Source organism: Lactuca virosa, chromosome 2 (genome assembly GCF_052849685.1).
Source record: "Lactuca virosa cultivar CGN04683 chromosome 2, Lactuca_virosa_CGN04683_v6, whole genome shotgun sequence".
Taxonomy (NCBI): domain Eukaryota; kingdom Viridiplantae; phylum Streptophyta; class Magnoliopsida; order Asterales; family Asteraceae; genus Lactuca; species Lactuca virosa.
The window spans coordinates 111,584,680-111,596,580 of record NC_136427.1 but is presented as its reverse complement, the minus strand read 5'-3'; the positions used below and the strand labels follow the sequence as shown (position 1 = coordinate 111,596,580).

Below are 11,901 nucleotides of genomic sequence, written 5' to 3'. Positions count from 1 at the left end.
GTTTCCAGTAGGGCAAATGTCATTTTAGCCCATCCAACTTATCGTGTTTGCTCTAAAAGGTCACTCAACTTTTTTTTTGTACATTAAGGGAATGAACTATTGTTTTCCTGTTTTAAAACATCCTTATGTGACCTGATACCGGGTAAGCCTGTAAAATATATGTCTTAACCCTTTTAGAGCCCTGATACAAACTAGTTTGGCTAAGGATCTCGAGCATGGAGTTGTAGACGATGGGGGTGATGCTGGTATCGCCATTGTCGATCGGCCTAATAAATGTTTCAATTCGCCTTCAAGGTTCTGAGTCCAATTTGAGCGTAAGTCTAATTTCATCGCCATCGTTTTCAATCCTTCTGAACCCTTGATTTATTGAACATTCGCATTTACTCACCGTCAACGGTGATGCGGTTTCACGAAACATCGCTTATCATTTAGCAAAACGCGGATGCAGGTATGTTTGCGCCTAAAATTTCGATTGGATTTCACCTCTGAAATCTGAATTGAACTAATTCTTATGTAGTTATTTCTTTGTTTAGGTTAGTGTTAGTGGGAGACGAGAAGGTCATCAAGGGCGTTGCGGATTGGATCACCAACGATCTGAAGGAAGTTGCTATTGAAATCGTTGGATTAGATATGGAATCAGAGAGAGAGTCGGTATTTGATGAAGTCGTGGAGAAAACCTGGAGTATTTTGGGGAAAGTGGATGCTCTAGTAAATTGCTATACTTATGAAGGTATATGATGAAAGCTGTTGCGAAAAGAATGAGGGATAACAAATCAGGAGGATCGATCGTATTCATGACCTCGATAATTGGTGGTATGGTGCTTGTTTGGGTGGAATTCATCAGTTGGTCAGAGTAAGTAACTTTGATCTTTGTATCCCTTTCAATCCGTTTTATAAATGATATAAAGAAGTAAAATTCTATGCTAAAATCCTAATAGCAACTTTGATTTGTTTTTGTATGATCAGACATCAGCTATGGAGTTTGGGAAGCACCAGATTAGGGTTAATGCAATTGCTCGTGGATTGCATATAGATGATGAGTTTCATATATTCCTATTTTATGAAAATGTTTTTCACTCGGAAATGGTCAGACTCTTATTTTAAAGGATACGGTTCCGATTGATTGAATGATTTCAATATAAGAAACTGAAATGAGGCTACATTGAGATTAAAACCTGTTGTAAAGGGTTAAGTGACTTTTTTTAACAGGTTAAACGATAGTTCATTCCCTTAATATACCAAAAAAAAAGTTGGGTGACATTTTAAAACAAACACGATAAGTTCGATGGGCTAATATGACATTTGCCCTTTCCAGTAATAAAAGTTCGTTTGTCACACCCCAAAACCGAGAACGGCGAAATACGTTCTGGGGTGGAGGACGTCATGTGCAGTATCATAACAATGCATAATAGTAAAAACAAGCAACAACATCCATTGCATTAATATAATAATTGTAATACAAGCGTGTTCTGTACAGTTTGTAAGACACCAAAAGTATAATCAAAATAAAGAGGAGTCTTGTATGTGCTCCATCTTCTCAAAAGCTGCATCTGTACCTGTCTACTGATGACCTGAGAATACAAGTTATTTTAAAAACAAGTATCAGCATAAAGCTGGTGAGTTCATAAGTATTTAGTGTCTTTGCTCGTATAAAAATGTTTACAACAATGTAGAATGATAACTGATCTCAATGTTTGAAACTAGTATGCTCCCTAGAAAACCCTATGTTTTCCAGTAAAAGTAGTCTTCTACCAAGACCCGGTTGTTTGCCTGTTTGATTCTTTGAAAATGTAAAAGTTTTCCCAGTTAAACTATTTATATGAAAAATATAGTTTTAGACCTCGTTTATGCAAAGGAATTGGGAAAAAAATGTTCTACCCCAGCAGTAGCACTGCTGGCTATATGAAATGAAAATGAAGACTCGAGGTAGTATTAAATGTATAATACACCTCGGGGAGCCTGTTTTGCCTTTAATTCTAACTATATAAATTAAAGGTTTGAATGTGAACTCGTATGTAACCATGCTGATTGACGATCGAATCCTGATGACCCTCCGAGTCATATGTAGTGATGTGACATTTTGTCACCCCTTGGCCTTTCGGCTCAGACTGTAGCTAGCAGTCGGGATGTGGGAGTGTCTGTCCCGTATAGATCTATACACACAATGCCCGCTCTCCCTCCAGGAGACTCTGGTTACACGGTGATAACACAATGAAGTGTCGTATCGAGAAATAGTATGTCACATTATGTTTTAGTATGTTCTCTTGTATAATGTATAATGTACTTCCTGGTATAATGTATAGAGTGTTCTCTTGTATAGTATATAGTATTCTCTTTGTATAGTATTTAGTATCCTCTTGTATAGTATATAGTATTCTCTTTGTATAGTATTTAGCATGTATTGACTCATACTGTACTGACTTTGGTAGATGTCATGGTAATAGTAGTAATGAGTAGTAATCCTTAACTATACCTATTATAGTTAAATAGTAATGTTGGTAGTATGCCTTTGTTACACAAAGGTACTGAACTGAAGTGTAGACTTTTATATCCACACAAATATATATGATATATAACTAAGAATTCAACGACAGTCGGACAGATAACAGAATACCCTAAGTCCACAACCAAACAAGGAACAGGAAATAAGGTGAGCTATCAGTACTAAGTCCTTCAAGTCTTACTTATATAAATATATTAGTGTGGATATGGGTTTGAGAATAAAACAAGTTTAAAAGAGTTTGAAAACAGTTTTAGAATTTAAAGAGTTTGATAAAAGGTTTGAAACACTTTGAAAATCCAAGTTTGATGGTAATTTGAAAGTATTGGCAAATCTTGTAGTCTGTTCTAGTTATTAATCACATGTGATTGATATCATAACTAAAGCAGTTCAACTTATATTCCCCCCCATAAAAGCATTTAAAATCATTTAAAAGGTTAATTTAGGGGTATGAACTCACCTGCAGTGAGTGAAGTGGATGGAAGTGCTGAGTAGGATGCTAGGTGTCAAGTGAGGACTTGAACACACACATGGATCCTATGTAACATGTAGTGATACATAAATGTATCTAATTAGTTATTTAATCACTAATTAAGTAGGTAAAGGCACTCTAAAGTATGAAAACACTTTGTTTCAAGTGCTAGGAGTGCTAATGGTTGCATCTAAGGAGTGTATGGCCTCACTATGGAGTTTACACCTCAAATGGTCACCCCTATGTGTGTTTACGATTGAGAGACCATTTCCCCCATGAGTTTACGGCCGTAAACTCATGGGAATGGTGTGTTTGTGTGTTTAAAGGTCTCATGTATCACAAGGAAGGGTTCTAAGATCAAATCAAAGGCTTAAGAAGTGATTAGGGCTCCAAATGGTACTCCCTTGGACTTTGCGGTCCTTGGACCACTCCTTGGGAGTTTACTATCGTAAACCCTAGAGTTTACGGCCGTAAACCCTTGGCCACTTCATCCTTTTCGTGTTTTGGGGTTCTTAGATCATTCATGCAAGTTCCTAGTTCATTAACAAAGCATTGGAAGGAGTTTGGGGCATCAAAACCCCTTTTGGGGGTGTTTACGGTTTTGGGAGATCCCCAAACCGTAAACCCATGTTCTTGGGGGGTTTTGGTGTTTAATCCATGGGTTAATAAGCATACTAAGCATATAACTAGCTAGGGGAAGTATACTTACTTATAGGAAGCTTGTAGAAGTGTTTAGGACCCAAGAACACTAGTGTGTGTTCTTGGTGTTCTTGGTGTTTTGAAGATCACTTGAAGATCTATGTAAAAATCGAAAATCCATGGATGAAATGTTGTAAAAACACTAGATTAAGTGTTATAGGAAAGAATCTAGGGTAGAAACACTTACATTTTGGCGGATTTGAAGAGATGAAATTATGATACTTGAGAGAGAAGCCTTTTGTTCTTGAGGTGGGAAGTGTAAAGTGAGGGTAAGGAGTGTAAACTCATACTATATGCATGAGTCTTGGAAAATTTGGGGTTTACGGCCCAAACACCAATTGTTTGGCCGCAAACTCTTAGTTAATGTGTTGATTGTTCGGTTTGTTACACCTCACTAATAACGACACTTTATTTTATTAAATCGTTTGACGCAAAATAAAATAATTCACCAAACGGACTTAAATCCGGCCAAAAATGTACTGAAATGTTTTTGACTGATAATAGCAGTGTTTTACTGTGGAAATTATACAAATGAAAATTTCGGGTTGTCACATCATCCCCCCGTTAGAGGGAATTTTGTCCCGAAATTAGAGTTCAAGCAACTATGTTATTATACAATAACTACGTAAAAAGATGAGGATATTTAAGTTTCATTTGATCCTCGCGCTCCCAAGTGAACTCCGGTCCTTGCTTGGCGTTCCAGCGAACCTTCACAATTGGGATGCAGCTTTGTTTCGTTCGCTTGACCTCCCGGTCCATAATTTCCACAGGTTCTTCCACGAAGTTGACGATATCGTTGATCTCGATCTCGTCGAGTGGGATTACAAGAGTCTCGTCAGATAGGCACTTTTTCAAGTTCGAGACGTGGAAGGTAGGATGTACGTTACTAAGCTCGCGAGGTAGATTGAATTTGTAAGCTATGGGGCCGATTCTAGCGAGAATCTCGAAAGGCCCAATGTATCTTGGATTTAGCTTTCCACGCTTTCCGAAGCGTATCAAGCCTTTCCAGGGTGAGACTTTCAAAAGGACTCGGTCTCCCACCTGGAATTCCAGACGTTTCCTTCGTTTGTCTGCGTAGCTTTTCTGTCGATCTCTAGAGGCTTTCAATCGTTCACGAATCTGAACAATCTTCTCTGTCGTTTCCCGAATGATCACAGGACCCGTGAGAGTGCTGTCAGGAACTCGTCCTTTGGCTAATTGAGTGTCACCCACCTCAGCCCAGCACAGAGGGGATCTGCACTTCCGGCCGTAGAGGGCTTCAAATGGAGCAGCTTTGATGCTCGTGTGATAACGTTATGTTGTTGTAGGAAAATTCGACAAGGGATAAGTGGGTATCCCAAGCCTTACCAAAGTCGATCACACAGGCTCGCAGCATATCTTCCAGAGTTTGGATGGTTCTCTCACTTTGTCCGTCGGTCTGAGGATGATAGGCTGTACTCATGTCCAGCCTCATTCCAAGGGAGCTTTGTAGTGACTGCCAGAACCTCGAAGTGAATCTGCTATCTCTATCGGAGATAATAGATATAGGAACACCATGCAGTCGTACGATCTCCCTAATGTATGTTCTTGTGAGCTTTTCCATCTTGTCGGTTTCTTTGATGGGTAGGAAGTGTGCGGACTTGGTCAATCTATCGACGATGACCCATATGGTGTCAAGTCCACCCGTTGTCTTGGGTAGCTTGGTTATGAAGTCCATAGTGATCCGCTCCCACTTCCACTCAGGTATTTCTGGTTGTTGGAGTAAGCCTGATGGTTTCTGGTATTCGACCTTGACCTTGGCGCAAGTAAGGCATTTACTCACGAAGGTAGCGATCTCCGCTTTCATGTTAGGCCACCAGTATGATTTCTTGAGATCCAGATACATCCTATCTGAACCTGGGTGGACGGAATATCGAGTGTTGTGCGCTTCTTTCATGACCAGGTCTCTGAAGCCACCGTGTTTCGGTGTCCAGATCCGATCCATGAGATATAAGGCTCCGTCACCCTTTACCTCCAAGTTTTTATCCATTCCTCGTAGGGACTCTCCTGCTACATTTTCAGGTTTCAAGGCGTCGAGCTGAGCCTCCTTGATTTGTGTGGATAGATGCGAATGGATAGTCATGGTTAATGACTTGACTCTTCGACCAGAATATTCTTTCCGACTTAGGGCGTTTGCTACCATATTGGCTTTACCCGGATGATAACGAATTTCGCATCCGTAGTCATTGAGTAGCTCGACCCACCGTCGTTGTCTCATATTGAGCTCCTTCTGGTTGAATATGTGTTGGAGGCTTTTGTGGTCGGTATAGATGGTGCTCTTCGTACCATACAGATAGTGTCTCCAGATTTTTAGGGCGAACACGACCGCCCCTAATTCGAGATCATGGGTGGTATAGTTGACCTCATGTGTCTTTAGCTGTCTTGAGGCGTAGGCGATGACCTTACCTCGTTGCATCAGAACACAGCCGAGCCCTTGATTGGATGCATCGCAGTATACCACGAAGTCGTCTATCCCTTCGGGGAGGGATAGGATCGGTGCGGTGCATAAGGCTCGCTTCAGGGTTTGGAATGCCTTCTCTTGTTTCTCTTCCCAGTCAAAGGCCACGCCTTTCTGGGTCAATGTAGTCAGGGGTTTCGCGATTCGAGAGAAGTTCTGTATGAATCTGCGGTAGTAGCCAACGAGGCCTAGAAATTGGCGAATTTCCGTAGGCGTCTTCGGTGCTGACCAGTTCTCAATAGCTTTAATCTTGGATGGGTCCACGTGGATTCCCTCTTTGCTAACCACGTGTCCTAAGAATTCGACTCTTCGGATCTAAAATTCGCACTTAGAGAACTTCGCGTATAGCTTCTCCGATCGTAGGGTTTCCAGGACTTGTCGTAGGTGATCGCTATGCTCCTCCTTACTTCGAGAGTAGATAAGTATGTCATCAATGAAGACGATGACGAACTGATCCAAGTAAGGACAGCACACTCTGTTTATCAAGTCCATGAACACTGCGGGCGCATTGGTCAGTCCGAACGGCATCACTACGAACTCGTAGTGTCCGTAACGAGTTCGGAAGGCTGTCTTCGGAACATCCTCCTCGAGCACTCGTAACTGGTGATACCCGGACCTCAGATCGATTTTAGAAAAGTAACTCGCCCCTTGCAGTTGGTCGAATAAATCGTCTATACGAGGAAGAGGGTAACGATTTTTGACCGTCAGTTTATTGAGTTCTCTGTAATCGATGCACATACGGAACGATCCGTCTTTCTTCTTCACGAACAAGACCGGTGCTCCCCATGGTGAGAAGCTTGGTCTTATAAAGCCCTTGCTGAGCAGTTCGTTAAGTTGACCGGACAGTTCTTGCATCTCAGCAGGAGCTAGACGATAGGGCGACTTGGCTACGGGGGTAGCTCCTGAAATTAAGTCGATTCGGAACTCGACTTGTCGTTGCGGAGGTAGACCTGGTAGCTCTTCTGGAAAGACGTCGGGGAAGTCGCGTACTACGGGGAAATCTTGTAGGCCTTTTGTTTTCTGGCTCGTATCGACGACGTGTGCAAGGAATGCACGATATTCCTTACGTAAGTACTTCTGGGCTTGAATACTTGAGATGATGCGGAGGCTCGTACTGGGTTTGTCTCCGTAGATCATCAGGGTTTCGTTATTGGGTAGATTTAGACGGATGGCTTTGTCGAAACATAGGATATCGGTATGATGTAGACTCAACCAGTCCATGCCAATGATGACATCGAAGCTCTTGATCGCTACTGGTATGAGGTCGATTGGAAATGAATGATTATCTAGCGTGAGGGTACAACCTAGGTAGATCTCATTGGAACTCTCTGTTTTTCCGTTAGCCATTTCTACGACGAAGGTTTCTCTTAGTGGTTTCGGTGGTTGTTTAAGTAGGTGTTTGAAATTTTTGTTTACAAAGCTTCTTTCTACTCCACTATCGAATAGGATACAAGCATAAGATTTATCGAGACGGAACGTACCCGTGACTACTGTGGGGTCTGCTACTGCTTCATTGTGGCCAATAGCAAGTAGTCTGCCGGCTCCTCCCGTATTTCCAGCCTTTGGGAAGTTTCTTTTGAAATGCCCTACCTCGCCACAGCCATAGCAGGCCTAGCTTACTCCAGTACCGGGGACCTGGGAAATGGGTTTGGGTGGCGTTCTGCAAAACCGGGCGGTATGGCCCTTCCGGTCGCAGTTAGTGCAGTGCATTTCCCGGCAGGGGCCGTTGTGATGGAAATTGCACTTGGTGCACTTGGGTAAGGTCCCTGCATATGTTTTGGCTGGTATAGGGGCAGCAGGGGTAGTGGCAGCATGGACAGCCACTGTTTGTTGGTTATTGGAGGAGGATTTGGCTTATTTACCCTTCTTTCGGTCCCACCGCTTTCTTTTGTTGTCGGATGTCTTGGTTAATGCGGGGGTAGTTGGAGTGGTTGTTGATGGAGTGTAGGGAACTTCATGATCGATGAGCCTTTGGGCCAATTCCTTGTCACTTTCAAAGGTGGCAGGGTGTGATGCTAGAACGTTCCCACGATATGGGGGCACTAGACCCCAGATCTATCGCTCAATCTTTTTGGTTTCCATGGGAACCATGTTGGGGCATAGGGCTACCAGTTCGCAGTACCTGGTTGTGTAAGCCACTATGTCGGAACCCTGCATTTTGAGGTTCCAGAGTTCCTCCTCCAGTTTCTGAATCTCGCCCCTCGGGCAGTACTCCGTCATCATCAGGTCTTTCAGTGTATCCCAACCCATGGCGTTAGCTGCTACCAGTGAGAGAGCTTTGACATGGCCATTCCACCACGTCAGTGCCCTTTCGAGGAAGGTGCAAGCAGCGAATTTTATCTTGCTTCCTTCAGGGCATGAGCACATCTCGAAGATGGCTTCAGTTCTCTCAATCCATTGGGACAGTGCAAGGATCCCTCCGGTTCCATTGAAGTAAGTAGGTTTACAGCTGATGAAATCTTTATAGGTGCACTCTCGTGCACGTGGGTGGATTTCACCATGGCTGGAGTTTGTGCCAGTCCCCGTCCCACTAACACCACCATAATTGACTTGTGCCAGTGCGGCGGTCACAGCTGCAGTCACGGCTGTTTGAAACAACACCGGATCGAACTGCGGAGGAGGTGGTGGTGGTGGAGTTTGAGTTTCAGGTCTGCCTTTGGTCGGACGCTTGCGAGGAGGCATCTTTTACTGAAAATTTACAAAGATGATGACAATGATGAGAAACAATTGTAAGAATGATGGGAGTGTTTCATGGACTAAACTGACATAGTCCAACTATCAGATAGAAATAGATTAGAGAAACACAAGAGTACACACTTTCCCATAGATTAGATATCTGCCAATAGTACTGGTATTACTGATGTAGAATGAGTTGACCTAACAGTAGGTCTTACATCAAACCATAAGGAGAATGTTGACAGTTTAGAGGGCTAGTTAGAGTACTTTCAAGGTCAGGAATGTTTTAAAGACAGGTGAAACGGAGATATTGAAGAGGAAGGATATCCTTTTAAGAAGAGAGGGGATGAGTAGATAATCTTCTACTGGCGACGGGCACCCTTCTTTGGGTTAACCCTTTAATCCGTCATTGTATTTATGTGAGAAGGGAGAAAGGATAGTTGATAGGCGTACTAATCCTAAGATACTTATAAGATGATCGTTATTAGTTAGACCAATACTTGCATAGTGCATAAAAATTACATGTGACCGAAACAGGATAGACCTTCGAATGAGTGACCCTAACTCTAAATCCACAACCAAACAAGGAATAGGAAGTAAAGCAAAGATCACAGATTCTGAGTCTATAGCGCCTTAGTCACATGTAACCGTAGAGTATCCACTTAGCAACTATTGCTCTACTAGTAACGACCTTTTTAGTTCTCACATATGTAATTCATAGAATGCAGAATACTCCTATAGTATTCTTGTTCAAATGTTCTTGTAGTAGTGTAGGTAAGTTTTTAGACTTGTTGCAACACCACAATCACCCTTAGGCACATGCTAGTCACTCCTAGGAAAATATAGTTGATCAGGCTACATCCACCCAGATTTGACCATATGTCTCTAAGCCTAACTGTGCTGTTCAACAATCTTAATACTTTTGTTCTGTTCTAGTATGATACTGACCCTTTGTGTGAATGGATGTATATATATACTTAGTTAAATATTTTATTATTTAATAGTATATATTCTTGGTCAGAGTGTTTTAATCCCGATGTGTTTATAGTTCGTATATCTTTTATGGGTTGATATACTTGATTCACTATAAACAATGCTCTGATACCAATCTGTCACACCCCAAAACCGAGAACGGCGGAATACGTTCTGGGGTGGAGGACGTCATGTGCAGTATCATAACAATGCATAATAGTAAAAACAAGCAACAACATCCATTGCATTAATATAATAATTGTAATACAAGCGTGTTCTGTACAGTTTGTAAGACACCAAAAGTATAATCAAAATAAAGAGGAGTCTTGTATGTGCTCCATCTTCTCAAAAGCTGCATCTGTACCTGTCTACTGATGACCTGAGAATACAAGTTATTTTGAAAACGAGTATCAGCATAAAGCTGGTGAGTTCATAAGTATTTAGTGTCTTTGCTCGTATAAAAATGTTTACAACAATGTAGAATGATAACTGATCTCAATGTTTGAAACTAGTATGCTCCCTAGAAAACCCTATGTTTTCCAGTAAAAGTAGTCTTCTACCAAGACCCGGTTGTTTGCCTGTTTGATTCTTTGAAAATGTAAAAGTTTTCCCAGTTAAACTATTTATATGAAAAGTATAGTTTTAGACCTCGTTTATGTAAAGGAATTGGGAAAAAAAATGTTCTACCCCAGCAGTAGCACTGCTGACTATATGAAATGAAAATGCAGACTCCAGGTAGTATTAAATGTACAATACACCTCGGGGAGCCTGTTTTGCCTTTAATTCTAACTGTATAAATTAAAGGTTTGAATGTGAAATCGTATGTAACCATGCTGATTGACGATTGAATCCTGATGACCCTCCGAGTCATATGTAGTGATGTGACATTTTGTCACCCCTTGGCCTTTCGGCTCGGACTGTAGCTAGCAGTCGGGATGTGGGAGTGTCTGTCCCGTATAGATCTATACACATAATGCCCGCTCTCCCTCCAGGAGACTCTGGTTACACGGTGATAGCACAATGAAGTGTCGTATCGAGAAATAGTATGTCACATTCTGTTTTAGTATGTTCTCTTGTATAATGTATAATGTACTTCCTGGTATAATGTATAGAGTGTTCTCTTGTATAGTATATAGTATTCTCTTTGTATAGTATTTAGTATCCTCTTGTATAGTATATAGTATTCTCTTTGTATAGTATTTAGCATGTATTGACTCATACTGTACTGACTTTGGTAGATGTCATGGTAATAGTAGTAATGAGTAGTAATCCTTAACTATACCTATTATAGTTAAATAGTAATGTTGGTAGTATGCCTTTGTTACACAAAGGTACTGAACTGAAGTGTAGACTTTTATATCCACACAAATATATATGATATATAACTAAGAATTCAACGACAGTCGGACAGATAACAAAATACCCTAAGTCCACAACCAAACAAGGAACAGGAAATAAGGTGAGCTATCAGTACTAAGTCCTTCAAGTCTTACTTATATAAATATATTAGTGTGGATATGGGTTTGAGAATAAAACAAGTTTAAAAGAGTTTGAAAACAGTTTTAGAATTTAAAGAGTTTGATAAAAGGTTTGAAACACTTTGAAAATCCAAGTTTGATGGTAATTTGAAAGTATTGGCAAATCTTGTAGTCTGTTCTAGTTATTAATCACATGTGATTGATATCATAACTAAAGCAGTTCAACTTGTATTCCCCCCATAAAAGCATTTAAAATCATTTAAAAGGTTAATTTAGGGGTATGAACTCACCTGCAGTGAGTGAAGTGGATGGAAGTGTTGAGTAGGATGCTAGGTGTCAAGTGAGGACTTGAACACACACATGGATCCTATGTAACATGTAGTGATACATAAACGTATCTAATTAGTTATTTAATCACTAATTAAGTAGGTAAAGGCACTCTAAAGTATGAAAACACTTTGTTTCAAGTGCTAGGAGAGCTAATGGTTGCATCTAAGGAGTGTATGGCCTCACTATGGAGTTTACACCTCAAATGGTCACCCCTATGTGTGTTTACGGTTGAGAGACCATTTCCCCCATCAGTTTACGGCCGTAAACTCATGGGAATGGTGTGTTTGTGTGTTTAAAG

The 11,901-nt window shown here is 41.1% G+C and overlaps 1 pseudogene; it reads left to right on the top strand.

Moving 5' to 3' along the window:
* Positions 1-230: 230 nt before the first annotated feature.
* On the top strand, positions 231-8,095 carry LOC145157678 (uncharacterized; annotated as a pseudogene).
* The last annotated feature ends 3,806 nt before the right edge of the window (positions 8,096-11,901 follow it).